The sequence below is a fragment of the Salvelinus alpinus genome, chromosome 12 (assembly GCF_045679555.1).
Source record: "Salvelinus alpinus chromosome 12, SLU_Salpinus.1, whole genome shotgun sequence".
NCBI classification, from domain to species: Eukaryota; Metazoa; Chordata; class Actinopteri; order Salmoniformes; family Salmonidae; genus Salvelinus; species Salvelinus alpinus.
This window is the reverse complement of record NC_092097.1, coordinates 9765646-9774237: the sequence shown is the minus strand read 5'-3', so window position 1 is coordinate 9774237 and position 8592 is coordinate 9765646. Positions and strand designations below refer to the sequence as shown.

At 41.3% G+C, this 8592-nt stretch overlaps 1 long non-coding RNA gene across 1 annotated transcript in view; it reads left to right on the top strand.

The window, feature by feature from the left end:
* The first annotated feature begins 644 nt into the window (after nt 1-644).
* LOC139535477 (uncharacterized) overlaps nt 645-8592 on the top strand; it is a 36903-nt gene continuing 28955 nt past the window's right edge. Inside the window, exon 1 of the long non-coding RNA XR_011667137.1 lies at nt 645-1005. This is a non-coding gene — a long non-coding RNA (uncharacterized lncRNA). The remainder of the gene's footprint in view (nt 1006-8592) is intronic.

The window sequence follows — 8592 nt, the reverse complement described above, 5'->3', positions numbered from 1 at the left end:
TTGTTTTCAAATAACCGAAAGTGAGCGAGAAAAAGGCCCTTCTTGAACATGGGGTGAGACATTCTTACTAATTTGTAAATAAAGTCAGTTTGTTATTTAGAATGATTTATTTCTGTTTTTAGAGGGAGAGAAACCAAAAGCCCACCATCGCTTCATGGGTCTCCCAGTCACAGCCGGCACGGGTATCGAACCATCATCTGTAGCAACGCAGTTTGCACTGCAATGCAGTGTCTTAGACCGCTGTACCACTCGGGAGGCCCCATCCACAAAGTTTTTAATGCTGATCAATTGCCCTGCACAAAGTATCTATTGGCCTGCTAGTAGCCCATAATGGCACTGTACAACGTGACCGGTCGAGAGTAGGCTACAGTACTGCAGTAAGAGCAAAATAATCCTAACATTTCCACACCCTAATTGTAGTCTAACCAATACCCAAACAGAGATTCAGTGAAAATAAAAATCTCATTGATTTGTCAAGACCAGTCCCCATGCTTGACACAGAGTAGCGCAAAATGGTGCTGAAATAGTTGACCACACATGGGTAGGCTATTGCTTCAGATCCTATTGCTTCTAACTTCAATATGCTTTTTAAATAAATAAGACCTACACCACTTTTAACAGCACATTACTCAACGCTAGTGAGACTCATGTTGCCTACGGTAGGCCTACATTTATGTGCTTTCCGTTTGGAGTGGAAGTTGCTGTTGACTAAATTGCAACAAAAATTGCATCATAGTTTCACATGGAGACATTAGCCATCAAGAGTGACATTTTGACTCTGCAAAGCGACCTCCAAATCAATTGAGGGCATCGGGGGAACATTTTTTGGATCTACCTACCTTTGCGAGTCAGCATTTTCAGACATGAAGATCAGCAAGTCAAAATACCGGTCCACTCAAACAGATGATCACCTGGACACCTGTTTGAAGCAAGCAATCAGTAGCTACAACCAAGACCATACTAAGCTCGCTGACAGCATGCAATGCAAATCATCCAACCATTAAGGTGAAATGTTATTTAATATTGGCAGGGGGGGTAGACCGCGTTAGGTAGAGGGTGGAAAAAGTAGATCCTATGTAACTAATGTCTGGGCACCCCTGTAAAGCATTTATGTATGTCTTATGAATGACCAAAGGGGTCTGACTTTATAGAAAGTACAGCGTCTTATGATACAAGGCATTTATAGATGTGTTATGATTGACACGAAGGTGTTTCACTTCAAACTAAGTTTTACAGGACACTACATAAAGTGTCAATAAAAACATTCTGCTGATTTATGAAGGTTCTCATGATCCACAGGTTACTGTAGGGTGTGAGAGGTAGATAGATGGGTTGATGGACCTGCAAAGCATGTGTTTGTGTGTGTATCAGAGCCATGACGATTTGGATTAATCCAACCTGAGACCACCGCACCAGGTATTCCTCTTATGGTCAAATGCTGGAGACCAAGGCTTGATTACAACCTGTTACAATGGTGCCAACATTTTGTGGTTGATCTTTCAGTGGGGGAGTGGGTGAATGTGTCAAATACCTAACTGGGCCCAGCACCGCACGGTATGGCACCTTATATTGTTGTGTGCATGATTGTGTGCTGAGGAACACACAACCTGGTTCCAGAAGAAAGCCACTTTCAATGTCCTTCTGTTCAATTTCCTTATGTATATTTACTGTTATTGCGCACCCAGCACATATAAGCTTGAGATATCAACTAATTTAAGTTGGTCTTAGTGGGAGTGACAGATATCTATGGGAGTGACCATACTAAGTAAAGTGTTTCTCATGAGGCTATGTCCTTTGCTAGCAAAAATATTACCCCTGGTCGTCACTAGTAAACACAACCACAAATTCATAATTATGGTTAAACCCCAGCCATTTCCACAATTTATCTTCTTCAAACTGTAATTTAAACCTAACCCTAACCTTAACCCTAACCACACTGCTAACCTTATACCTAACCCTAACTTTAAATTAAATCCAAAAGCACATTTTTGTTATCATAGATTTTTAAGATTAGCCAATTTTTACTTTGTGGCTGTGCTATCTATTGGAAACCATTCACCCTGGCCTCAAGGGAGAAAATAAAACAAGCCCTACCTTCCAGCTAGCTAGTAATTAGCAACGACATAGCTAGCTAGCTAATGGCTTCACTGAGAAGAAGAACGACTACACCCTCAAAATGTGTGGTCAACGTGTGTCATGCTTGTGGGGAAAACTATCCCAATAAGAGTTACAAACACAATCTCTTTATTGCGAAGACATGACACATGGGGGAAGGTGTTGTGGGAGATGATTGGTTGGTAGATTAAGCCAATGAGTAATGCGTCTCCCGACACTCTGTATTGGCTAACAAAGGCCAAATTTGATGGTTTGGCCTATCAGACCTTCCGCACATTTGGGCAGAAGTGTCTGCGAACGAGATTAATGTGACAAACATGACTTCACGTTACAGCATGTTCCATCCTTCATCACAACATGTCACCTTTTATAAAGAACGTGTTCATATCATATTCGACATAGTGGGTTATGACACATTTGACATTGGTGACTATTGTCAAACAGTTATGCCACATTTAAAAACAATTTATAAAGCATTACATATGGCTTTAGGTGCTTTGAAACACATTTATGTAGTGCTTATGTAGGAACTATGACGCCTTTATAAGCTGAAAGTAATTTAAAGAAGAACCAAAACATGTAATGTGCAAAAAAAATGTAAGATACATTTTAATATGCCGTGTTCAAACATAACATGATGAAGTGGTGTCAGATGTGTGCGTACTGGTAGCGAAGTCAGGTGTGCAGGAGAGCAGAGATTTGTGAACAGGCGCACACTTTATTTAGGCAAAAGTGCAAAACGCGCAAAACAGTCACAATAATTTTTTTTAACAATAAACATCTTCGTGAAAAATAACACGGGAAAAACAAGCCAGTCTGGCGTGTCAACAATACACACGTAACACAAACAATCTTACACAAAGACATGATGGGGAACAGAGGAATAAATACATGTAGATTGATTGGGGAATGAAAACCAGGTGTGCAGGGAACAAGACAAAACAAATGGATACATGAAAAATGGAGCGGCGATGGCTAGAAAGCCGGTGACGTTGACCGCCGAACGCCGCCCGAACAAGGAGAGGAGTGACAACAGGAATAACATTTACTCTCACAGGTGGCTGAAAATACATATTTGAAAGTCACGCCCCCAACAGGCCGCTGCTCCTGAAAATATCCTAGGATTACATTTTAAAAAACATCTTCTTGGTCAACCTAGCATGAAAGTGAATAAAAACCCAACAGATTGTGAAATTGACCCATGTTTGGGTAATCCAAAGGCGTGGCCTATTGGGGTCATGGCTTTCAGAGTTCACTTTTGGCCACCCGTGAGATTATATTTCATTCATCTTGTTACATTTGTTCACTACACATTTCTATTTTCCATCAAGAGTTCTGCACATTACACATTTTAATATAAAAATGAATAACATGATTATTTAACTATAATAACAAAGTGGTAACTATCCCAACATTGGGATATGCCTTAGCACTTAAGGAATTCATTTTCTTGTCTACTCCTTACAAAAGCTACAAATGTGTCAGTGCGCAACCTTAGCATGTTGATGTTACAACAGAACAGATGAACCAGAATGACGTTTACTCTCACATGTGGCCAAAAATAACGATATAAAAGCCACGCCCCTATTAAGCCACGCCTCCAGTCTTCTGACATTACCGGGTGGATCATAGCTCCATAACCCAGCATCAACAACCCAACTTAAAGAAAACAATGGGTTGTTTGTGACCCAACTGGCTGGGTCAAAATAACCCAACATGTGTTCTGTCCAATATTTACCCAAATTGGGTTGTTTTTAATCCAGCATTTTTTGTGAGTAAAGGAGAAGGAGAAGTAGAGGAGGAGTAGTTGGAGGAGTTCTCAAGGAGCTGAGTCTACAGCACTAGTAATTAGTTAGTTAACCTAGATGAGATTTTTGTAGTTGCAGCAGTTTAGATGAAAATGGCTGAATATGACATTGTAGTTATACAATCTTAAACAAAATACTACAAAAATACTGTTTGCATGCTTCAAACATACTGTACTTTTGTATTTTGAATTTATTTCACTAAAGAAGTATATACGTATTCATATACATACATTTCAGAAAAGTTCTAAACTTTTGCATCTTTGTCACAGAGCTGTATCACAGCCGGAGTCCATATGATTTGGTTTTGTCATTGCTGCAACATGCTACACTTTAAACAATGCTCGGTTGCAAGTATTGGTTCACTTAGTTGGTTTCTTTAAAAACTGCTGGGATTTTGTGATATGACCCAGCGGGTCAGCTCAGAAGGCTGGAGAGATAGTTATTGTTAGCCATCCATAGGTAACATACATTGTTGCAGATTTAATAATGCTTACAGAAGTATATGAGTTCCCTAAATGCCTATATATGTAAACCTAACATAATGAACAGGAATGACATTTGCTCTCACGGGTGGCCAATAAGATCTAGCCGAAAGCCACTGCCCTAATATACCACGCCTCCTGAAAACAACATAAGGATTATGTTAGAAAAGACCCAGCTGCTAGGTCAACCCAGCATGAGAGTATAAAATACTAAACTGATGGTTAAATTAACCCATGTTCGGGTAATCCCATCAACCCAACATGTTGGGTTATTCACGCAACCCAACATGTTGGGTTATTCACGCAACCCAACTGGCTGGATCAAAATAACCCAACATGTGTTCTGTCCACTATTTAACCACCAGCACTGGGTTGCCAAAAAGCCTAAATTGGGTTGTTTTTAGCCTGTCATTTTTTAGACTGTACTTTTACATTTTTAGCTTGGCCTTTTTCCCTGCAAGACAGCTGTTACATTTCACTGGTGATCTGACGCTGGGTATCAAGGGCTCAACTTACACCTACAGTGCTGTACACCATTCCTCTCATACAATCAGTCGTTTTTTTTATATAAAATAACTGGCTAGAAGTTTTATGCCCAGGTGGCCCAGCCAGAGAAAGCCTTGAATGTCAGGTTGACCAGCAGATAACCCCATCTTTAGATCTTTTGTCGGGGTGCAACAGTCCTCTTTCTCTGCAAAAACATGCTCTGTGAGGAGAAAGAGAGAGTAAACACAAGGTATGGCTAAAAGAAAGCCAGCAGTGAATGCCCCATAGAAATGGACCATTACCATCTGGCCATGGAGAGTGGTAGATAGTTATTGCAAGCATAAATGTGATGAATCTGAGGTTGTTCATTTTGAATACACTCCTGTTGCGACTGGAGTGGTGTGTCCATCTGGTACACTAACTTGGAATAAGAGCAACAGCAGTTTGTGCTGTGTTAAAACGTTTGAGGAAATTGGGCTTTGCTGGCGAACACTTGGAACTATAACCGTACTTTTGCAATATCAAATTTACAAAACGAATGCACTTTTTCCCACTGCCCCTGCATCCCCAGGGACGGTGGACTTTAAACAGCTGTTTCACAAAATAGGAAGCCCTCTCCTGCTTTTCTACTACTGTTGTTATTCTCTCGATAGAGGCACAAAAATGTAAACAAATGGGAGGCAGCCTTCGTCAGCGAACACGGAGAGACTATTTTTCCGCTGTTGATGTTTTTCACTAGGAGGCAGGGGAATAACTTTAGAGAGCACTGAAACATGACTCTGTAACACTGAGTCTAATCGATGAGATTGACATGAAGAAATACTATGTCCGAGTAGAACTAGCTGACTTTCCTCGCGTTTTATTCTTCTCTTTTTGAACGTTGTTGTTTACTTGGCACAGTTATTGATATTTGCGGTTTAGAACTGCAAAGAGAGTGTTTTAAAATTCAACACAATACAGTTTAATGTGCCTCTTTAGGACAGTGGTAGTCGCTTGTCACATTCTTGCACTGTGGAGTCATTTGATATTCTATTATGGCCTAGAGTGGGAATAGGGCTTACACTCAGCTTTCAATGTAATTGTCCAAAGCATGCTGCAGAAATACAACCCAGAATTCCATATAGTATCAAAGTTCAGTTTTTCCAACCAAGTTCTTTTACAATACAGGAATGTCAGCAATATCATGAGGTTCAGTAGGCCTATAGTATTACTCTAGTCAGTGTAACTGGTGTTGTTATCAGGGCTATCTCTACCCTGCGTGTTGATAGGGGTGTGGGGGCGAGGAGGAGTTGGCCCCTAATGACGCCCCTGGGTGCTGTTAGCTGAAATGGGAGCCACGGGCCCTTAAACCCGAAAAGGAAGGTGCGCAGAGCAGAAACGTGACCCAGTCCTGGGACTGATGGAGGAGTGGGGAGTGAGGAGTCCAGCAAGGTGTTCAGCCGTTCAGTCTAGCTGCCTGACTGGACTGGTCTGCCCTGCTCTGGCTGGTGGTGTCTGCTTGTACTGCTGCCTGCCTGCTGTGGACAGGCCACATCCTGCCCCTTCATCACCCCCCTCGTACCTCCTCCCTCTCCCACATATCCCCCTGCTGCACCCTGTCCTTGGATTTTCTTAGTTCTTCCACACCCTTCCTCCCTCCCACGGCTCTCCTCCTGCCACACCTTGCCCTCTCTCTCTCTCTCTCAATTCAACTTCAATGTAAGGGCTTTTTTGGCATGGGAAACGTATGTTTACATTGCCAAAGCAAGTGAAATTGATAATAAATAAAAGTGAAATAAACAATAAAAAATGAACAGTAAACATTACACTTACAAAAGTTCCAAAAGAATAAAGACATTTCAAACGTCATATTATGTCTATATCCAGTGTTACATCTCTCAATTCAATTCAAAGGGCTTTATTGGCATGGGGAAAATATGTTTACGTTGCCAAATCATGTGAAATAGATTATGTGATTATGTGCAAATAGTTAAACTACAAAAGGGAATTTACAATGGTGTTTGTTCTTCACTGGTTGCCCTTTTCTTGTGGCAACAGGTCACATATCTTGCTGCTGTGATTGTACACTGTGGCATTTCACCCAATAGATATGGGAGTTTATCAACATTTGATTTGTTTTTGAATTCTTTGTGGGTCTGTGTAATCTGAGGGAAATAGTTGTCTCTAATATGGTCAATCATTTGGCAGAAGATTAGGAAGTGCAGCTCAGTTTCCACCTCGTTTTGTGGGCAGTGTTCACACAGCCTGTCTTCTCCCGAAGAGCCAGGTCTGCCTACGGGGGCCTTTCTCAATAGCAAGGCTATGCTCACTGAGTCTGTACATAGTCAAAGCTTTCCTTCATTTTGGGGCAGTCACAGTGGTCAGGTATTCTGCCACTGTGTACTCTCTGTTTAGGACCAAATAGCATTCTAGTTTGCTCAGTTTTTTTGTAAATTCTTTCCAATGTATCAAGTAATTATCTTTTAGTTTTCTCATCATTTGGTTGGGGCTAATTGTGTTGCTATCCTGGGGCTCTGTAGGGTCTGTTTGTGTTTGTGAGCAGAGCCCACAGAGCAGATTGCTTAGGGGACTCTTCTCCAGGTTCATCTCTCTGTAGGTGATGGCTTTGTTATGGAAGGTTTGGGAATTACTTCCTTTTAGGTGGTTGTAGAATTGAACGTCTCTTTTCTGGATTTTGATAATTAGTGGGTATCAGCCTAATTCTGCTCTGTAGGCATTATTTGGTGTTTTACGTTGTACACGGAGGATATTTTTTTGCAGAATCTGCATGCAGAGTCTCAATTTGGTGTTTTTCCCATTTTGTGAATTCTTGATTGGTGAGCAGACCCCAGACCTCACAACCATAAAAGGCAATGGGATCTATAACTGATTCACGTGTTTTTAGCCAGATCCTAATTGGTATGTCGAATTTTATGTTCCTTTTGATGGCATAGAAGGTCCTTCTTGCCTTCTCTCTCAGATCGTTCACAGCTTTGTGGAAGTTACAGTACCTTTGGGGCTGATGTTTAGGCCGAGGAATGTATTCTCTCTCTCTCTCTCTCTCTCCTAATTGAATTAACTGTGTTGGCGTGAAGGCAGCAGATTCCTGAACCCAGTGAAGCTGCTCTCTCTTTTGAAGGACGGCTGACTCTCTCTCTCACTGCTGCTTTGTTAGATGCCTGCAGAAAGTAGGGGTATTTCCTGCCTTCACAGGAAGCGCTGTATTGAAAACAGATTTTCCAGAGAGGAGAGGAGAGCACCATGTGATCGGGCTGCTGATTTCCTGTTAATCACTCACAACCACAGCCTCACCTCGCCCAGATAGGTGCTGTGTGCTGCAGGGAGAAGCTCTTTGAAGCTCATCTGCCCTGCCTCTCTCTTTCTCTCTCTCACTATCTCACTGGATAAAAAATAATCTGTGAAGAACACAGACGGCTTGTGCTTTCTGTTGTTCCTCTTTTCTTTGTTTGGTAGAGGTGGCTTTTTATCATTGTTTTAAAGATCCATTGCAGCAGTTTTTTTTTATCTCAATGTCAAATCATTTCTGGGTAAAAATTAAGTACCTTACTGCGATTGTTTTAAATTAAAACGGTAAAAAAATGAACAAAAATTGCTTCTTAGCTAAGAGCAATGTCTCAAGCATGAATTTAGCTTAAACTGTCTGGGAGGGGTCTGAGTGGGGAGGGGAAAACTGAAAACTAGCTGTTATTTGCAAAGCGGTT